At 47.3% G+C, this 22550-nt stretch overlaps 1 protein-coding gene across 1 annotated transcript in view; it reads left to right on the forward strand.

Moving 5' to 3' along the window:
- sema6bb (sema domain, transmembrane domain (TM), and cytoplasmic domain, (semaphorin) 6Bb) overlaps nt 1-22550 on the forward strand; it is an 809283-nt gene that overhangs the window by 230867 nt on the left and 555866 nt on the right. Inside the window, exon 2 of the mRNA XM_072482724.1 lies at nt 1749-1838. The gene's annotated coding sequence lies outside the window, so the exon portion shown is untranslated. The remainder of the gene's footprint in view (nt 1-1748; nt 1839-22550) is intronic.

Consider the following 22550-nt stretch of genomic DNA (forward strand, 5'->3'; position numbering starts at 1 on the left):
CAGGCTGCCATCTTGATTATTGGAAAACAAGCTGAAGAAAAAAATTCCAACTGTAGGCACATGAAGGGGAAGCGGTGGTGATGTGGTATTGTCGCTGTCCAGAGACCCAGGGCGATACTCTGGGGATCTGGGATCGAATCCCACCACGACAGACCGTGGAATTTAAATTCGATAAACACCTGGAATTAAAAATCTAATGATGACCAGGTCCACAGCAGTGCCCTTTGAAATGGTCCAGCAAGGAGCTCAGTTCAAGGACAATGAATGCTAGCCCAGCCAGTAATGCCCACATTCAATGAATTAAAAAAGACTTTACTGCAGGGGATAAAGGACTGTGATCCAGAAAGGGGAAACCCGAGCTGATATTTCCCGCAATGTCAAGCAGGAGCACTGAAGTTATTTGTCTAAACTTCCTCAATTGTTGCCATGATTGGATCAACAATTAAGTCTGGGATCTTCTTGCTCTGGGCTCTGCCTCAGATTTGCCAAGCCTCCTGCTGCATGTCATTCTGTAGAAAAATGATTGAGCATTCAAAGATGGTCATCTCTGGATCCTAACCCTGCTTTGCTGACATTATTTTGATATGAAAATGCCAAATTAGGCCAATGACGATGTTCAACACCATTAGTGATACCTTAAGTACGGGACGTTATGATGGTGCAGTGGATAGCACTGCTGCCTCACAGCGCCAGGATCCCAGGTTCAATTCCGGCCTGGGTGACTGTGTGGAGTTTGCACTTTCTTCCCGTGTCTGCGTGGATTTCCTCCGGGTGGCTCCGGTTTCCTCCCACAGTCCAAAGATGTGCAGGTTTGATGGATTGGCCATGTTATATTGACCCTTCGTGTCCAAAAGGTTAGGTGGGGTTACTGGATTACGGGTATAGGGTGGCGGTGTGGGCCTAATTAGGGTGCGTTTTCCAAGAGCCAGTGCAGACTCAATGTGCTGAATGACCTCTTTCTGCACTGTAAATTCTATGATTCCATGAAGTGTTGCTTGGGAACCGGCCCTGGATTGTAATGTTTCAAAGACCGATGTCAGCGGCGTCTTGTCTTTGCGGAATGGAGTAAGCAAAAGAATAGGAACCTCATGGTCCAAGCAAGTGCCCACACCCTCGGTCCTGAGGTAATTAACCTGCTCAAGCGATGGCAACTTTCTGCCACCGTGTGCTGCTGATTTCTGAACCAGTCAATTGGAGGCATACGATGTTGCTAGATGCTCTCCTCACCCTTCCTTTTCATGTCGCAGAGGTTTTGGAAGGCTGACACCAACTGAGAGCATAGGGTGTGCCTGCACCTGGCCTTACACCGACAGCCATTTGAGAATCCAGACCTGGGTGCTTGACTTAAAGGTGAGAATCATTCAGTTGAATGAAGTAGAGTCTTAGCACTTTTCAATCGGCACTGTGTGGATGGGTGTGTTGGATAACCAAGGGTTGGATCTTGGGTGCTTGGGGGGAGGGGTGGAGGGAGGAGGGCGGAAAGACAATAGAAGATCATGTGGTGAAACCTCCAGAAATATATTAGATCAGCATTGGTAACCCTACACACCGTACAATGCGTTTGACCACTGAGCTTTCTGCTGAGCAAGGCATTTTTTTTTAGTTGGAGTTGACTGTTGTTAACTAACTTGTATGCTACAAACTGATCTTATGATTATATTTGCAGCTCTTGTCAAACATGGTGGCAGTGTATAAGCTTGAATGGAACAGTGATTAACTCACAGGACACCTTTGTTTCTTTGTCATAGGTTGAAGTCCAACTGTGCCTGACCCTCCACTCTTCAGGTTGCTCCAGTGTAATGAGCTTCGTCAACCTTTTTCTCATTTCTCGGGAATAGGTAAGACGCCTTCACAGTTTTATCCATAGGGAGACTAACTACTCAGGTTTTACTAGCAGTAAACATCATCACTCGTCTGGTGAATCACATTATAGCATTTCCTCCGCTGCCTACCTCCAAGTCTCAGCCTACACTGGGTAGACCTTGTTAGTTGCATCAACAGGGAGCTCCATATGGGTGAACGTGCACTACACAAGAATTAACATTGTTAATTATTTTGCAGCGTGTAAATGGGCCATCTCCTGCATGAAAATATCAGGGATGTCAGACAAATTTTGTGCTGTTATTCCTTCGCTTGATTTTGCATCATGATTTTCGAACTTAAAAATGAAGTTGTGCTCAATTCCCATCGAAGTGCAAGCCTTTGGTGTAAATGGGCTCACACTTCAAATTAGTGTTATTATTGTCTGAGCAACCTAGATGGATGACCAAGCTCCACAGCATTGTGCAGCACCAGCAATGTAAAGAGAAGGGAGCTTAGGTAAATCAGGAACAAGTGATGAGGAACTGACATTTTAAAATTCCAGCTATTATTACCTCTAACTGTTCTGTATGTCACTTCATGGGAATCCAATGTGACACTTTATCTTGTATTATCGCTGAATTTTGTGTTTGAAGAAAGATCAATAAAATTCAAATCCCCTTGACTAATTCCTCTGGTAGGTTTCATACATGGTGCAGGGAAAGAGCAGACAAAATGCTGAGAACGAGAAAAGGTTATTCACCTTATTTAAGCAGTCCTCACCTAGCGACCAACATCCCAGTATATTAAATATCCCTCTTTTTTTCCCCTCTATTACACTGCTGGCAGATTATTTCAAACATTTATTACTTAAGTGAAGAATTTCTTTTTCATATCTATTTTAAGATTACTCTATAATTCATTTCCTCCCTCCTACTTGCCTGATCTACTCTGAAGTGATGTTCTCGACCCCTCCATGATCTTTAATTTGTCATGCTCCTTGTTGATATCCAGTCTTGGGTCTTGGATGAATAGAAATGTCTTCTAACTTAATATTGGGCAGGCCAACGCCATTGCCTTCGTTCCCTGGCACCAACTCAATTTCCTAACTATTGACCCTGTCCCTCTTCTGGGCCGTTATCTAAGGCTGAGCGAGACCATTCAAACCCCTGGTGTCATATTTGACCCCCTAGGAGGGATTCCAATCACGCAGCCATCATCAGCACTGTCAGCTTCCAATCCCTGTAACACCACCCATCTTTGTTCCTACCTCATATGATCTGCTGATGAACCTCCTGTCCATGCCTCTGTGGCCTTTAAATTTGATCATTCCAATGATCACTCAGCCAGGTCCCCATCTTCCAACCCCCACAAACCACACCCCCCTTCCCTGCCCCCCCCTCATAAACTTGAGCTCATCCCAAACTCTGGTGCCTGTAATCCATCTCGCACCAAGTCCCACTTATCCCATCACTCCTGAGCTCGCTGATCTTTCTCAGAACCTTGTTTTTGGAATTCTCATCCTGGTTTTCACATCCCTCCATGGCCTCCCTCCTCCCCGCTATTTCAGGACAGCCCACCAAGATATCTGCGTTGCAGTCTTCATTTTACTTACAGCGCCATTAGCTGACCACACCTTGAGCTTCACCTTTCTTTATTTCTTTTAAGGTCACCCTTAAAACCTACAGCTTTGACCAGGCTTTTGATCATCAGTCCTACTATCTGTTTATGTGGCAAATGCTGTTTCATAGTCTACCCCAGATACATTTTACTAGATTAAAGGTGATATATAAATATAAGTTTTTATATTGTTGGGGGCAGCACGGTAGCACAAGTGGATAGCACTGTGGCTTCACAGCGCCAGGGTCCCAGGTTCGATTCCCCGCTGGGTCACTGTCTGTGCGGAGTCTGCACGTTCTCCCCGTGTCTGCGTGGGTTTCCTCCGGGTGCTCCGGTTTCCTCCCACAGTCCAAAGACGTGCAGGTTAGGTGGATTGGCCATGCTAAAAATTGCCCGTAGTGTCCATAAGGGTTGGGAGGGGTTATTGGGTTGCGGGGATAGGGTGGAAGTGAGGGATTAATGTGGGTCGGTGCAGACTCGATGGGCCGAATGGCCTCCTTCTGCACTGTATGTTCTATGTAATCTATGTAATCTATATTGTTGCTGTTTACCCAAGCTCATTTCTTTTCTGCCTTTAATGCATGCAGATGTTTCATCGCCCTGTTTCATTAGTCCTGAAACACAAAGAAAGGGCAGCATCAAATTTTAATGTATATGAATCTAATTTTATAAATCTATTTTGATGCATAACCTGTTCCTGGTTTTCTGATATGCGCTTCCCACCACAACTGCACATTTAGAAAATATGCTACATTGAGCACGATCCACCGGGCGCATTGCGTCCAAAAGGCAGCCTGTAGATGCCACGAGTTCATTCTTCCAGGATCTACCCGGCTCGTCATGCCTCGCAAAATCTAACGTGATCTCGCAAGACGTCTAGAGACAGGTAGTCTCACTCTAATATGCAGTTCCTTGAGGTACCCAAGACGTTGGGATCTAACCCCTTTGTCTTGGAGACCTCAGGCGTGTGCCATCCAGTGCTGGTCTCCACAAATTGGTACCAGGCAGAACGGCATTTATGGTGGTCTCCCAGGGAATCAGAGGCCCCCAGGTGCTTGCCCTCGGGGCAGGGTGGCACCCTGGCACTGCTGATGTCACCTGGACACTTTGGCAGTTCCAGGCTGGCACCCAGGTGGCACTGCCAGTGTGCCAAGGTGGTGCTGGCAGGTGCACTGCCAGGGTGCCAGGCTGGCATTTTTCCCTCGCCGGGGATGGAGCCTGGGGATGTCCTGGGTGGATAGGGATAGGCCCCGAGGACTCCTTCTGGGTGAGTTTTGGATTTGGGTAGGGTTCGGGGTTGTGTCGAGAGCCGACGAGCGGAGTTCCTCAGTCCAGGAAACGGGACTAAATGCGGCCTTGTTGGATTCCCCCTGAGTCCCTAAATCGAGCCAGAGTCCCAGTAGATAGTGTGGTGTTTCTCAGCGCTGTGAGCACCGGAAAACACCTGGATAAATGTGCTGGTCCCGGGACTCTGTTCCGATTTGGTTGCATCACGGTCATCATCTTCATTTTGAAAAAAAGGCATTATTGGTTTTTCATCCTTTTGGAGATTGACATTGGTATCTGGAGATTTTCTCAAAACGTGTTTTTGTGTCATTTGAGCACAATTCCATTGTGACATAATGTGGGAATCATAGCGGGCGGAAACAGGAGGCAAGAAATTAGTATCCCAACAGTGGGATAAACTGTTGAAAATTTGTTCTCCCGACTTTAGTTTTTTTTTCTCTTTTTTATACTTTTAGAGTACCCAATTAATTTTTTCCAATTAAGGGGCAATTTAGCGTGGCCAATCCATCTACCCTGAACATCTTTTTGGGTTTTGGGGGCAAAACCCACGCAAACACGGGGAAAATGTGCAAACTCCACACGGACAGTGGCCCAGAGCCGGGATCAAACGCTGTGCTGCCCGTTCTCGACTTTCAAGCAGGTTAAAGGCGGATTGAGATTCCCAGATGAACAATGTTGGGATTGTCATTTTTCTGCATTCGCATCTCATGTATGCTCATTAAAAGGCCGTCTCACCAGAATTAAGTTCACCCTCCAAATTAAGTTCCCCGTCAGCGAGCATTTAGATTGTTCACAGCTGCAGTGGCGTGCCCCTGATATGCTTCACCTCACCATGACTTTGAGGTCAATGGACGTTGCTTTTGCCTTCTTGAGGACCTCACCTAACATCTCTCGAGTGCTGTTCGCAAACATTGTACAAAGACTGGGCAAGGAAGGTGGACAAAATCTGGAAGGTGGGGAGCGTAGGGTTTAAAGGTGGAGTGAAGGCTGGGCAGGGGAGATAGGCTTCTGGGAGAAGGGTGGGGAGAATGCCCGGGGAAGGTAGGGGTGGGAGAATGTCTGGGAAAGGAGAGATGTGTCTTGGAGGACAGGGTCAGCGATGCTGACAGTGGGTTGCTGGGAAGTGAACTCAGGGTACTGGTGATAAGAGGGAACAGTCTCAGAGAGGTGAATAGGATGCAATGGAGTGGCAAGTCCAGAGTGGGAGTCTGGGAGGTGAAGTTATCATTAGGTGGGTCACAGCGGAGATAAGACTGATGGCTCAGATAATGGGAGGGGGCAGAGTCAGGGTGGGTTGGGACAGAAATGGGTTCTGCATTGGGGGGTGCAAAAAGCATGTGGAGGTGGATGGTGAAGGGATCCAAGGTAAAGCAGAGAAGTCCAATGATGACTGAGGAGAGAGGAATGGTGATATTGGGTGGATCAAGGGGCGGGACTTTCGGTGACGGGGAGGATAGAAGGTGGTGGAGCAAGTTCGATAGGTGATGCACAACATTTTTCCCAATTGATCTCGACCACACAGTTATCAGTCAGTGAGATCCCTCGGGATGGGAGGAGAGTCATTTTGGGTGGGTGGGGTTCAAGATCAGCACCAGTGGCTGACTAACGTGATTAACCCTAACAATTATGAAGCAATTGGAGATCAAGGATGCTCACTTGTGCTCTCCACTCAATGATGAAGGGTGCATTGGAGTAGGTATGTTCCAGACTCCTGCATCTCATAACATCGAGGTCCCAGCAAGGAGTGGAGCTGCAATTCATTCTGTGCCATTTGCTATTGGCTGCAATTTGAAGCAGGGATGAAAAGAAGGAGGAAGGTGGAATGGCTGTAAGGGTCAGGGCTGGTGGAGCAAAGCCAACCCGTGACTCCAAACCTCCATCCTCCTGGGTGAATGGTCATGACGAACAAGAGTGTTTCTATGGTGCCAAGGCAATGGTCTCAATGGAGTTTTGAGGGCAGTGGACACAAATGGAAAGGTGTCTGCTCACCCTGGTCAAAGAATAATATCTCCATATACATTCACTTCAAACTGTGAGGAAAAACCATCTCTAATCTTCCGGGATGTCATGTCTACACGGAGGCCAGGTGAAGGGCTGAGCACTTTCTTTAGAATTGAGGGAAATCTGTAAAGGACATGTTCACTAAATGTATCATTTCAATTCGTTCACACATCCACGGAGGCATTGATGATGCAGGCTACATGAAACCCTGCTTTGGTAATTGCTCTCATCCAGACGAGGGGAAGGAGGGCCCATCACAAGCTGTCGCAAGGCCATGAAGAGTAAGGTCCTGAGCAGCAACAGGCAATGGAGCCTCTAAAAGATGAAGAGGCCGGTGAACATGGGCCTCTGCAATGGTGAGCATTGGCATGACCATGGGTGTAGCACTGGCAGTGCTCAAACCTAGAATTGAGCAAAAAGCAATGCCAGAGATAGCCTCGTATTTCCTGGGATATGGTTGCTCACATCTGCCAGCCTCTCCAGTATGACTTGCGGCTGGCTGCAAGTTGTCATGACATCCTTGGCTAGTACACCGTCAATTCAGCCCCACGTGACCTGGAGTTGCTATATAGGTAAAATTTGATTTATTGAAAATGGTCCATGGTTGAGCCCAATAAACTACAGTCACAGGTTTGTAACTTTAAAACACAAGTTACCTTTTATTTTGTACAGTATTATAATTAAACAGACAGAAAATCTGACTATCTACTACCCCTTTATAAAGCCTCCCCCATTTCTCACCGGCCGAAGCTCTACACACACGCACAGACAAGCAACACAGAGGGGAAAGGGTGGTGGACAGGGAACGAAAATGGGCGGGATTCTCCCCTACCTGGCGGGGCGGACTGTACCGGTGCCAAGGAGTGGCGTGAATCACTCCGGCGTCGGGCCGCCAGGAACGTGCGGAATCCTCCGCACCTTCAGGGGCTAGGCCAGCGCCGGTGGGGTTGGCGCTGCGCCAGCCGGCGTCAAAGGGCTTGGCGCCACGCCAACTGGTGCCGAAGGGCCTCCGACGGCCGGCACGGGTTGGCGCATGCGTGAGAGCGCCAGCGTGTGCTGGCGTCATACCAGCGCATGCGCAGGGGGGTTCTTCTCCGCGCTGGCGATGGCGGACCGTTACAGCAGCCGGCGCGGAGGGAAAGAGTGCCCCCTCTGCACAGGCCCGCCCGCAGATCGGTGGGCCCTGATCATGGGCCAGGCCACTGTGGGGGGGTGCCCCCCCCCCCCCCCCCCCCCGAGGACCCTGCAGGCCGCCTGCAGAGCCAGGTCCCGCCGGTATGGACCTAGTGGAGTTTACGCCGGTGGGAACCGCTGCAAATGGGCGGCCACTCGGCCGGAGAATCGCCGGGGGGGGGGGGGGGCCCACTCCAAACGGCCCCCGACCGGCGCGGTGCGATTCCCGCCCCTGCCGAAAAACCGGCTGCCGGATTCGGCGGGGCAGCAGGGCGGGATTCACGCCGTCCCCCGGCGATTCTCCAGCCCGGCGGGGGCTCGGAGAATCCCGCCCAATATTTATAAAAATAAAAGGATAAGATCCTAGATGCATTGGGGTTACTTCCAGGAAATGTCTTTCTGAAGTTCAGACTTGCATTTTGGTACTTCTTCCTTCTAGGCTTGAGATGGTTTTCTCTGGAAAGGTTGTCTACTTTCTCTGCAGACGCAGCATCATTTCAGGTTCACAGCAAAGGGTGTGTCACGCACTCACTGCTTTCAGAACAATCGAGCAGTTCTTCCACTTCAGTAAGCAGGAGAGAGAGTGAGAGAGAGAGAGACTATTCATTTCACTTCCAAGAACTAAACACTTCTGCTACATTGTCCAAGAAAGCATCACACAGGAACCAATTACTGACCTTTGCCAGGCAGTGCACTGTCCCTGGCCAACCCACCAATTGCCAGTTAATCAATGAAACCCAGGTCCATCCAATGCTGGTTCCTAAGATCCACTCAATGCCAAAGAGTCTGGCTTCTCCGTTCCAAAATACAAAACCTGGGAACACAGTGTCCTGGCAAGTTGGCTATATCCTTTCCATCTTCTGCTTCAAGGTACATCCCGATTATGGGTCCATGAACCAAAACTAATATAAAAGAAATGGGAACAAATGAAATTAACAGGAAGGACTCTTACATAAGGACTAGCAATGAATGGAATTCTGTAGTTCATAGCATAGCATAGAATATACAGTGCAGAAGGAGGCCATTCGGCCCATCTAGTTTGCACAGACCCACTTAAGCCCTCACTTCCACCCTATCCCCCTTACCCAATAACCTCTCCGAACCCTTTTGGACACTAAGGGCAATTTATCATGGCCAATCCACCTAACCTGCACGTCTTTGGACTATGGGGGGAAACCGGAGCACCCGGAGGAAGTCCACGCAGACACGGGGAAAACATGCAGACTCCGCACAGACAGTGACCCAGCGGGGAATTGAACCTAGGATCCTGGCGCTATGAGGCCACAATGCTAGTCACTGTGCTACCGTGCTGCTCTTGCTGACTATGGATGAGTAGTGTGGGGCCCCTGACCTGCAATGAGTGAATGTCTGTCAGCATACCCTTTGATCCCACAAGTTAACGGCCGAGTGAGGGGACGGGACGGGAACTTCTAGTCCGCTCCCACACGAGCTCCTCATTGATGCATAATTAACAGGCTGAAGAGAGAAAGGTCATTCATGTTCACCCTCCCCATCATCCACTGGGAGTCACACCGACGTTCCCACCTGCCACCAGATTTGGACTAGATTCTCTGTCTGTCCATGGTAGCACGGGATTCTCCTGTCCCGCTGCAGTGAATGGGAGATGCTGAGCACCATATTCTCTGTCATCGCCAGCAGCGATAGTGGGGCGACTCGCAACGGAGAATCCCGGCCTTAGACTCCAGAATGGAAAATTCTGCCCAATGTGGCAACTCAGCTGCCTCTCCAGACAGTCGAATGGGTTTTCACGAAGAATAAGCTCCCATTAAAAGGTACAAAAAGAAAATGTTCTTCTTTAATCTTATTCATACTCATCAATATGAGAAAATGTCAGGTGTTTTATTTTATTCGGCCGCAATTTGAAAGTACATCGGCTGAAATTCTTTTTCAAAAACCAGGCAGACCAGAGAATGTGGGTGCAAGTGGTTAGCACGGTTGCCTTACGGCGCCGGCGTCCCAGGTTTGATCCCGGCTCTGGGTCACTGTCCGTGTGGAGTTTGCACATTCTCCCATGTTTGCGTGGGTTTCGCCCCCACAACCCAAAAGATGTGAAGGGTAGGTGGATTGGCCACGCTAAATTGCCCCTTAATTGGAAAAAATTAATTGGATACTCTAAATTTATAATTTTTTTTAAAATGAGAGAATATGACATTTCTCTTGGCCTGGCTTCAATCTACTGTTTAAATCAGAAATATTAATCCATTTTGGAGGGCTAATGAGAACGTCAACAGGGAAACAAAGTAGAGTTCAAATTAGAATTTGTTTTAATGTAACTAAAACAAAAGAACAGGAATTGCAACTGATCTCTACATGTCTGTCTTGTTTTGACACATGAATCCTACCAAACTACTTTCTCTTTGTATCCCGTAATCACTTCTCTCTCTCACCAATCCGTTCAGTGCATTGATGTTACCTGCTTCAATGGCTTATCCTTCAGACCGCATTTTCATTTGCCTTTGTATATAAAAAAAGTTTCATCATCATTCCCCTTGTGGCACTTCGCTTCCAAATCTTTCGCTCGAGTCCACTGAGGTTTGAACCCTTCGCCAGAGTACATTCTTACCTGAGAGAATTCCGCCAATTCCCTTCTAATCTTGAAAACTTCCATTTAGAATATATCCTGAATTTTTAATCCTCAATTTAATGAAACTTCAGCACTCTGCTTGTTAAGTATTAATCTCTGGAAGATGAGTCCTTCAGATCTGTGTTGCCCGAGGAAAGATGGTGTCAGAGGGGCTGCAGCAAGATTGTTCCATGTTTATGAATGAGTGTGATTTATTTGGAAGGGGCGACACTGGATCCGAGCATTTCTCAGACAGTTCAGCTTGCTCACAAGACGTAGATTGCTCACAATGACTTAGAGGGCACAACCTATCTTTCTTTGTGTGAATTTTGCACTCATCAAAGTGAGAAGTGGTAATACTGGAGAATTGAATACTTGGAGCTAGATTTACTCTGAGTCAGCATTAAGCACTCCCAGGTGTCATCGGACACAATTAGGTGCAAAGCTCCCTCTACTCTCCCAACCTTGTGCTTCAGCTTAACCTCAGCGCTGCATCATCCCACTGTACCAGGAGAGCATTTTCCGTTCCCAGCACCAGTCATTCTGTGACCTGTCTGAGCAGGCGCTAGTGTCAGTTTTGTGCTAAATCCAGTTGGAGTTGAATCAACAAGAGTACTGAAGAAGAGTCAAACGGACCCCAAACGTTAACTCTATTTTCTCTCCCCACAGATACTGTCAGTCCTGCTGAGTTTATCCAGCATTTTGTTTCTGAGTTTTGGTACATCCTTTGCAGTCAAGGATGACCATGCCAACAGCGAATAAGTTTGTGTCAGGTTGCGTTGACAACAATGCAGGCGAATACATGAAAGGCACCGTCGGCACACATAACCATGTTCCTAGGGTGCTCTTCTGTTGATGACTCTGATGTTGCCGATCCCTCCACCTCTCACACCTTGCCTCCACACTCTCACAGTGTTTGTCGCACCATCATAGCCTTCATTCCCTGCAGCCCGCCACTTCTGTCCGTCAGCGACCAGGATTTTTCTCGGGCCAATGACCATGTCGCGCCACTTCGGGTGAATCTTCAGTGGGTCTTCTGAGCATCTTTGGTTGTCGTCCTGATGTATTTTTGTCATCTGCTTTTGACTTCTCAATAACAGCTGGCCAAATTAATTTCACATGGAAGCCTTCGGGTACCTGTTAGAAAAATAAGTCTTATTTTGATTTGAGCAAAATATTGCAATGCTGGAAATCTGAAACAGAAACAGAAAATGCGGGATAAACTCAGCAGGTCTGACAGCATCTGTGGAGAGAGAAACAGAGATAACGTTTTGAGTCCGATATGTCCTGTAAAAGGGTCGTATGGACTCAAAACGTTACCTCTGTTTCTCCTACCACGGTTGCTGCCAGACCTGCTGGGTTTATCCTGTGTATTCTGTTTTATTTAATTTTGGTTTGAACCTGCTATTATAGAGATGAAAGGCTGCTGCACAATACAGTCCTCTATTGAAAGAGAATTTTACATCAAAACATATCATCAATGTCTCACAGGACCATGCTGTGGCACAGAATAGTAGGACATGGGATTGTGCTGCCGTCTCCCAGACTGTAAGCTCCCATCTCCATCAGGTTTTTCTGGCGAGCATGAATAAGGTTGGGTCCCGGTTCTAGGTTACGAACAGGTTCGGGCAAACACAGCCTTCCCAGACAATTGTCTTATTTGTTTTCAAGACATACAAGAACAGAATACGGAAAATTACATTAATTAAAAATCTTCTGTTTGCTCCTGCATTCACCTTTCCTGCTGCCACTGTCCAATTTGCAGGTGGATTCAAATTTGAAACCAAATGCCATTTGATTGGCTGAGCAAAAACTCCCAAAAGGATTCAGCCATTTTGAAGGCTAACTTGTGATTGGCTGGATTGATTTACAAATCTAGTTTAGATCAGATTTTGACTTATTACTGTGTCCTGTTCAGGATGGTGGTGGGGGGGGTGGGTGGGGGTGGGGGGGTGGGTGGGGGGTGGGGGGGGTGGGTGGGGGGTGGGGGGGGTGGGTGGGGGGTGGGGGGGGTGGGTGGGGGGGGGGGGGGGGGGGAGAACATCAGGGCAGGTGCTGCCAGGCATTCTAAAGAGACAACTCTGTAATCCTCACTCTCAAATAACGGGATTCTCTATTCCCGATAGCAGCGCATCCCCACCCACGGGTTTCCCGGCAGTGTGTGCTGGCTCCAATGGGAAATCCCATTGACAAGCAGCGGGAAGAGAGAATCCCACCGCCACACAGCAATCCCGCCCAAAAGGGCTGGACATGTCAAATATTCGTCTGCATTCCAAGGGTCAAGGGTGTGGGGTCTTGAGGGTGGATTTCTCTGGGACAAGGATTCTGGGGCCGTGTCTGAACAAGGGGCTGATGTTGAGTTTAGGGCCAGAAAATTGTGACTCGATTCATTTAAATGTAGTTCTCTCTCATCTGTGACATTGGTAATTATCCTTCGGATAATTGGTCCATTACAGTGTTTCTGCCAATGCTAGACTCTAATTATTTCTCAATCGCTTCACCAAAGTGCTTTGTGCAAAGCCACAATTCCTGTTAGATAAAATGATTTCAACTCATCTAGAGCGGCTTCATCCAGATGTACGAATAGGCTTCAAACAGTAAAACAAACTGCCAGCCTCACAGAGGAAAAGGAGCCATTTTGGACAAGGCACCAGTGGGCTTCCAAAGCCATGGAGCCTAGCAAAAGCCAATCCTTCCAGAGGAGGAATGAAAAGTGGAAAGTTGCCCCGATTTGAAAACTAACAATGAAAACTCTAATATTAAGTGGGAAAGTGTACGCCTCACAAACATAATAAGAGCTTTCAAGACCGATTTATAAAAAAAAAATATATATATTACTTTTTAGATGCTTAATTCAATTACATCAAATTCACCACTGCACTTTAACAGAGTTGTTAACCCATTAACTCCAAGTTGTTAGCATCTTGCTAAAGCAAGTCTATTTCTAAAGGGTTAAGCACACTAATTGCTGTGATATGAGGTATCAGAACCAGGAAGATTCCCGGTTCAAACTAAAATGTCCAGGGGAAATTTGGAAATGGAATTTCACACCACATCCCTGAAGAGGTGGAATGAAGGAGCAAGCCAGCAATTTATGCAACACCACACCCTGTTTCCCAGAAATGCTCCACGCACAATTAATTCCTGATAAATTTTTTTTTTTACATGGAGAACTGAGTTTTTATTGAGCTGCCTCGCTCTCAAAATGATCTCTTTGTCTGAGAAATGGCACCAAATGTTTACTCAGTGACGTGCTTAAATATGTAAAAAGAACAGCACAAAATGGTACAGGAACGTGGAGCATTGTTTTACAAAATGGCAAATCTGTACCATGAAGACCAGTACCTCAAAAGGCTTTTCATTCACACAACCTTTTACATATTGTGAGGAATTTGTACCAATTGTGCAGAATTACTTTGCAATTGTCGTAATTTTTCCATCGGCACTTTATTGTGACCAGAAGCACCAATCTCGGCTGTATTTACCTTCCTTAATTCAAGGGCACCCCACACCTTTAGAGCCATCCCAATGTGGCCTGTTCAGGCAGAATAATTCAGGAGCTGAACGTGTGATCTCCCTGGTCTGTGTGGCTCAATAAATTACTGAAATGTTCATTTACTAATTGAGTCATTGGGGAAACAACCAATTGGATTTGCAAAGAAGACTGCAGATGGTGACAGCGTGCTCTTTAAGGACTGTTTTGGAAACTTAATTCTTCCTTTAATTCCCTTTTTATCCTTGCACCAATTTACACTTATTTAAACCAATCGTCTATTAACCTAAATGTTCAACAGATCTCATTGCAACTCTTAACGAGTTTCTTTTTTGCCACTGGGGGTTTTAACCCATACAAAAGCCTGGCTCCAATACCATGAATCAACCTATTATACACTTCTTTTGGCTCTCCTGACAACAGACAATTGAACGGACTTGAATTGAAAGATCTGGTTACTGGGAATGGTTGCCATACAGAAAGAAAATACTATCAAACATAACTGAAGCCACTAAAAAGAATAAGTTGGAGGGCAACTTACCTGACGGCTTGCTTTGCTAAAAGGTTTAGCATCATTGTCCACTGAACAGTTACCGACCCGGTGAAATCTGTAGACTTTGCAATGTAGCTTCCCCTCATTTACATTGGTACAAAACGCAGAGAAAGCCTGAGCCATTATATGCAAAGTCACGTTCAGAATTAAGTTCAGCCTTCCTTACCAGAGAATTTTTAGTCCTTTTTTTTCATTTCTCAATGCCGAGAAACCGTTTCTAGAGTATCAGCAGCCCCTTGTGAAAAGAGAAAAATGCTGCAGTGTCAGCAGTGCAGACACAGTGAAGTTACTTTGTGCAGTTACCATTCTTACAGGGGTAAACACAGCGGCCATTTTGCAGACAGCAAGGTCTCAGTCAGGAGTCAGGCGTACAGCTGGTTATGGGCGAAACATTACATAGAATCATAGAATCCCTCCCGTGCAGAAGGAAGTCATTCGGCCCATCAAGTCTAAATTGACCCTTCAAAAGAGCACCCTACCTAGGCCCACTCCCCTGCCCTATCCCTGTAATCCCATGTAACCAGCACATCATTGGATTCTGAGGGGCAATTATGATGGCCAATCCATCTAACCTGCACATCCTTTGGACTATGGAGTGAACCGGAGCATCCGGACGAAACTCATGCAGAATGTGCAAACTCCGCATCGACAGTCACCCAAGGTCTGAATCGAACCCTGGTCCCGGGCGCTGTGAGGCAGCAGTGCTAGTAATGTGCCACCATGCTACGCTATGGTCAAATTAGCTGGTTAAATCTCTATTAATCTTCAAGTAGTGTCATGGAATCTTCAGTGTTGACCTGAATCACCATTCCTTGATCTACATTTTATTTGACCCTGGAATACTAATCCCTAGGTGTTGGGGGTCCTGCTCATTGGCCGGAGTATGTTTTTCAGTACATACAAAGAACAAAGAAAAGTACAGCACAGGAACAGGCCCTTCCGCCCTCCAGGCCTGTGCCGACCATGCTGCCCGTCTAAACTAAAATCTCCTACACTCGCTCTATTCCCATCCTATTCATGTATTTGCCAAGATGCCCCTTAAACATCCCTGCTTCCACCACCTCCTCCGGCAGCGAGTTCCAGGCACCCACTACCCTCTGTGTAAAAAAACTTACCTCGTACATCTCCTCTAAACCTTGCCCCTCGCACCTTAAACCTATGCCTCCTATAATTGACCCCTCTAGCCTGGGAAAAAGTCTCTGACTATCCACTATGTCTATGCCCCTCATAATTTTGTAGACCTTTATCAGGTCGCCCCTCAACCTCCTTCGTTCCAGTGACAACAAACCAAGTTTATTCAACCTCTCTTCATAGCTAATCCTCTGACAGTCCTCATCACTATCCGCAATTCCACCAACCTTTGTGTCGTCTGCAAACTTACTAATCAGACCAGTTACATTTTCCTCCAAATCATTTATATATACTACGAACAGCAAAGGTCCCAGCACTGATCCCTGTGGAACACCACTGGTCACAGCCCTCCAATCAGAAAAGCACCCTTCCATTGCTACTTTCTGCCTTCTATGACCTCGCCAGTTACATGACGTAGTTATACTTGGAACTGGTGTACTTGGTCACCGCCTTTGCCCCCTCCGACACGCCATGCTTGTCTAGTTCCCTGGACAGCAGCAGGCGCATGACGGTCTTGATCTCCCAGGAGCTAATGGTGTGCCATTTATTGAAATGGGCCAGGCGGGAATCCTCACCCACGATGCGCTCGAAAACGAGTTCAGGATTCTCATGGCCGTGGAGGCGATGCCAGGGCAAACCTGCTTCATCACTTTGCAGATGTAGATGGAGTAACTCTCCTTCTTCAACTTTCTCCTCTTATCGCTGCCCTTTTTGCAGATTTTCGGCTTCTTTTCCATGGTCACTGTTACCTTCAGTTTCCTCACGTCGATCGCTTTAGGGGATGTTCCTGAGTTATTAATTATCAGTCAGGCACTTAAGTGGTTGGTGGCAGCCCACCCCCGAACCCAAGGACTCCAGGAGATGGAAATCCTGCACACCACCCTCTTCCAAGAGCTGCTGGCCTATCTGAGGCTGGCTGCTCTTATCACAGGCAGTGCCACCAGGGTGGTGGTGGTGATGGTAGCTGCCAGCTCTGCACCAACCAAAGGCCCAGAATCCGCGAGGGGCCCAGGCCATAGGTGAGTGAGGACAGAATGGGGTTCTCAGGGTGGAAGCGTAGAATGGGTGGTGAGGGGGGGGGGTGGCTGTCAACAGGCCCCTCTTTTCCAATGCCAGGTTGCTCAACCAGGCATTGAGTGCCTGATATCAAGGGACTCACGCAATTTGGGCTCCCCATGTTGCAACTGTCCTGCCTGCTGTTGGTTGAATACCAGCAGCAGTGGGATTGGACCTTCTTGGCATAAGTGCCTCAATTGGCGGTGGGATGGGATGGCCATCCATAAGCCTTTCCACCCCAGACCTAATCGAGACGGGAGAAAAGGCAACGAGTCCCGATCTGGCACCCGCCCACCCGATTAAATGTTCCTCACCCCGTCTCCAAACTTGCCTAGGGCGGAGGCATTCAATTCCACCCACAGGTACAAAATCCTGCAGTGTGCCATGAACATTTGTGATGCAAAGAGTTACCAACTGAGCCAAGCTGATTTGCATTGCCAGAAAAAGAATGTACGCTTCTACAGTGACTACTTGGAGGGTAATCAATCATGAGTGACACCAAATCGGGATCCAAATGCATTTGGTCAACAGCAGGGATCATGGATTGCATGGTGATCAAGCATTGGGTGTCCATCTCCAAACACCACCAGCACTCTTTAATCCTCTTTTCCTTTCAGTCTTCCACTTTCTAGTTTTCACAAGTACTCATTTACAGTTCCTCCTCAACCTCGAGGGCAAATTAATCTTTTGCAATGTGCAATACTGACTCAGTAGCTAAGAACAGACCATTTATCAAGCATTCCAAGTGCTGGGCTGTGAAGGCATGATACAAAATGCACATAAGTGTATTTTTAAGCAACCATGCGTGCGCGGAAAACAGAATTGGTGCCATTGGTATGCCATCCACAATGGAGTGTAACTGTCGCAGGTTGGCCTGCTCTGTAATTGAATGGCTTAAATCTGAAGTACGAAGTAATGTTTGCTTTTAGCTTCCAATTCCAGGTATCTCTACGTGGCCTTGTGAGAATTAATGCATTTCTACTCATGCTTTTAAACAGGATAGAAAAGTGTGAGCAACATTACTGGTGATAAAGCAACCTCTATAAGACCATAAGACATTGGAGCGTAAGTAAGGCCATTCGGCCCATCGAGTCCACTCCACCATTCAATCATGGCTGATTTCAACTCCATTTACCCGCTCTCTCCATAGCCCTTAATTCCTCGAGAAATCAAGAATTTATCAACTTCTGTCTTAAAGACACTCAACGTCCCGGCCTCCACCGCCCTCTGTGGCAATGAATTCCACAGACCCACCACCCTCTGGCTGAAGAAATGTCTCCTCATCTCTGTTCTAAAGTGACTCCCTTTTATTCTAAGGCTGTGCCCCCGGGTCCTAGTCTCCCCTGCTAATGGAAACAACTTCCCTACATCCACCCTATCTAAGCCATTCATTATCTTGTAAGTTTCCATTAGATCTCCCCTCAACCTCCTAAACTCCAATGAATATAGTCCCAGGATCCTCAGACGTTCATCGTATGTTAGGCCTACCATTCAACAAAGAACAAAGAACAAAGAAATGTACAGCACAGGAACAGGCCCTTCGGCCCTCCAAGCCCGTGCCGACCATGCTGCCCGACGAAACTACAATCTTCCACACTTCTTGGGTCCGTATCCCTCTATTCCCATCCGATTCATGTATTTGTCAAGATTCCCCTTAAATGTCACTATCGTCCCTGCTTCCACCACCTCCTCCGGTAGTGAGTTCCAGGCACCCACTACCCTCTGTGTAAAAAACTTGGCTCGTACATCTACTCTAAACCTTGCCCCTCTCACCTTAAACCTATGCCCCCTAGTAATTGACCCCTCTACCCCGGGGAAAAGCCTCTGACTATCCACTCTGTCTATGCCCCTCATAATTTTGTAGACCTCTATCAGGTCGCCCCTCAATCTCCTTCGTTCCAGTGAGAACAAACCGAGTTTATTCAACCGCTCCTCATAGCTAATGCCCTCCATACCAGGCAACATTCTGGTAAATCTCTTCTGCACCCTCGCTAAAGCCTCCACATCCTTCTGGTAGTGTGGCAACCAGAATTGAACACTCTACTCCAAGTGTGGCCTAACTAAGGTTCTATACAGCTGCAACATGACTTGCCAATTCTTATACTCAATGCCCCGGCCAATGAAGTCAAGCATGCCCTATGCCTTCTTGACTACCTTCTCCACCTGTGTTGCCCCTTTCAGTGACCTGTGGACCTGTACTCCTAGATCTCTCTGACTTTCAATACTCTTGAGGGTTCTACCATTCACTGTATATTCCCTACCTGCATTGGACCTTCCAAAATGCATTACCTCACATTTGTCCGGATTAAACTACATCTGCCATCTCTCCGCCCAAGTCTCCAAACAATCTAAATCCTGCTGTATCCTCTGACAGTCCTCATCGCTATCCGCAATTCCACCAACCTTTGTGTCGTCTGCAAACTTACTAATCAGACCAGTTACATTTTCCTCCAAATCATTTATATGTACTACAAACAGCAAAGGTCCCAGCACTGATCCCTGTGGAACACCACTGGTCACAGCCCTCCAATTAGAAAAGCATCCTTCCATTGCTACTCTCTGCCTTCTATGACCTAGCCAGTTCTGTATCCACCTTGCCAGCTCACCCCTGATCCCGTGTGACTTCACCTTTTGTACTAGTCTACCATGAGGGACCTTGTCAAAGGCCTTACTGAAGTCCATATAGACAACATCCAATGCCCTACCTGCATCAATCATCTTTGTGACCTCCTCGAATAAACTCTATCAAGTTAGTGAGACACGACCTCCCTTTCACAAAACCATGCTGCCTCTCACTAATACATCCATTTGCTTCCAAATGGGAATAGATCCTGTCTCGAAGAATTCTCTCCAGTAATTTCCCTACCACTGAAGTAAGGCTCACCGGCCTGTAGTTCCCTGGATTATCCTTGCTACCCTTCTTAAACAGAGGAACAACATTGGCTATTCTCCAGTCCTCCGGGACATCCCCTGAAGACAGTGAGGATCCAAAGATTTCTGTCAAGGCCTCAGCAATTTCCTCTACAGCCTCCTTCAGTATTCTGGGGTAGATCCCATCAGGCCCTGGGGACATATCTACCTTAATATTTTTTAAGACGCCCAACACCTCGTCTTTTTGGATCTCAATGTGACCCAGGCTATCTACACACCCTTCTCCAGACTCAACATCTACCAATTCCTTCTCTTTGGTGAATACTGATGCAAAGTATTCATTTAGTACCTCACCCATTTCCTCTGGCTCCACACATAGATTCCCTTGCCTATCCTTCAGTGGGCCAACCCTTTCCCTGGCTACCCTCTTGCTTTTTATGTACGTGTAAAAAGCCTTGAGATTTTCCTTAACCCTATTTGCCAATTACCTTTTGTGACCCCTTCTAGCCCTCCTGACTCCTTGCTTAAGTTCCTTCCTACTTTCCTTATATTCCACACCGGCTTTGTCTGTTCCCAGCCTTTTAGCCCTGACAAATGCCTCCTTTTTCTTTTTGATGAGGCCTACCATATCTCTCGTTATCCAAGGTTCTCGAAAATTTCCGTATTTATCCTTCTTCCTCACAGGAACATGCTGGTCCTGAATTCCTTTCAACTGACACTTGAAAGCCTCCCACATGTCAGATGTTGATTTGCCCTCAAACATCCGCCCCCAATCTAGGTTCTTCAGTTCCCGCCTAATGTTGTTATAATTAGCCTTCCCCCAATTTAGCACATTCATCCTAGGACCACTCTTATCCTTGTCCACCAGCACTTTAAAACTTACTGAATATGTGGTCACTGTTCCCGAAATGCTCCCCTACTGAAACTTCTACCACATGGCCGGGCTCATTCCCCAATACCAGGTCCAGTACCGCCCCTTCCCTAGTTGAACTGTCTACATATTGTTTTAAGAAGCCCTCCTGGATGCTCCTTACAAACTCTGCCCCGTCTAAGCCCCTGGCACTAAGTGAGTCCCAGTCAATATTGAGGAAGTTGAAGTCTCCCATCACCACAACCCTGTTCTTTTTACTCTTTTCCAAAATCTGTCTACCTATCTTCTCCTCTATCTCCCACTGGCTGTTGGGAGGCCTGTAGTAAACCCCCAACATTGTGACTGCACCCTTCTTGTTCCTGATCTCTACCCATATAGCCTCACTGCCCTCTGAGGTGTCCTCCCGTAGTACAGCTGTGATATTCTCCCTAACCAGTAGCGCAACCCCGCCTCCCCTTTTACATCCCCCTCTATCCCGCCTGAAACATCTAAATCCTGGAACGTTTAGCTGCCAATCCTGCCCTTCCCTCAACCAGGTCTCTGTAATGGCAACAACATCATAGTTCCAAGTACTAATCCAAGCTCTAAGTTCATCTGCCTTACCCGTAATACTTCTTGCATTAAAACATATGCACTTCAGGCCACCAGACCCGCTGTGTTCAGCAACGTCTCCCTGTCTGCTCTGCCTCAAAGCCACACTGTCCCTATTCCCTAGTTCTCCCTCAATGCTCTCATTTTCTGACCTATTGCTCCCATGCCCACCCCCCTGCCATACTAGTTTAAACCCTCCCGTATGACACTAGCAAACCTCGCGGCCAGGATATTTATGCCTCTCCAGTTTAGATGCAACCCGTCCTTCTTATATAGGTCACACCTGCCCCGGAAGAGCTCCCAGTGGTCCAGATAACGGAAACCCTCCCTCCTATACCAGCTGTTTAGCCACGTGTTTAGCTGCTCTATCTTCCTATTTCTAGCCTCACTGGCACGTGGCACAGGGAGTAATCCCGAGATTACAACCTTAGAGGTCCTGTCTTTTAACTTTCTGCCTAGCTCCCTGAACTCCTGCTGCAGGACCTCATGCCCCTTCCTGCCTATGTCGTTAGTACCAATATGTACAACAACCTCTGCCTGTTTGCCCTCCCCCTTCAGGATGCCCTCTACCTTTTCGGAGACATCCTGGACCCTGGCACCAGGGAGGCAACATACCATCCTGGAGTGTCTTTCACGTCCACAGAAGCACCTATCTGTGCCCCTGACTATAGAGTCTCCTATTACTATTGCTCTTCTGCGCTTTGACCCTCCCTTCTGAACATCAGAGCCAGCCATGGTGCCACTGCTCTGGCTGCTGCTGTTTTCCCCTGATAGGCTGTCCCCCCCGACAGTATCCAAAGGGGTATACCTGTTCGAGAGGGGGACAACCACAGGAGATTCCTGCACTGACTGCCTGCCCTTTCTGGTGGTCACGCATTTCTCTGCCAGCACCTTGGGTGTGACCACATTTATATAACTGCAATCTATGACGCTTTCCGCCACCTGCATGCTCCTAAGTGCATCCAATTGCTGCTCCAACCGAACCATGCAGTCTGTGAGGCGCTCCAGTTGGGTGCACTTTCTGCAGATGAAGCCATCCGGGACGCTGGAAGCCTCCCGGGCCTGCCACATCTCACAGTCAGAGCACTGCACCCCTCTAACTGACATTGCGTCAATTAATTAGTAAATTAAAATTAAAAGTTTAAAAAGTTACTGTTAACTATCTGTTTCCTAGCACTAGATTTCTACTATAAATGTGAAAGCTAAATATAGTACTCTCCGATCTCTGGCTTAGACACCCCTCTAAATTATAATTAAGTAATTATGTTTAATTAGTTACCAATGCTTAATTTTTAAAATTTAGTGTAGATTCCCAACCAGCCACTCAGGTCACAGCTTTTCTGTGATGTCAATTCAGTTCCCCCCCCCACACACACAATTTGAAAAGGTAATAAAAGTAAAAATGAGTAAAAATCACTTACTCACTTCTTACCTTCTGAGGGTCTAAGATACTCTCAGGTTCTCTCCCTGACAGTGACTGCTCCTCCTCCGAACGGCTCCCGAAACTAGGCCGCGATCT

The sequence above is a fragment of the Scyliorhinus torazame genome, chromosome 18 (genome assembly GCF_047496885.1).
Source record: "Scyliorhinus torazame isolate Kashiwa2021f chromosome 18, sScyTor2.1, whole genome shotgun sequence".
NCBI lineage: Eukaryota > Metazoa > Chordata > Chondrichthyes > Carcharhiniformes > Scyliorhinidae > Scyliorhinus > Scyliorhinus torazame.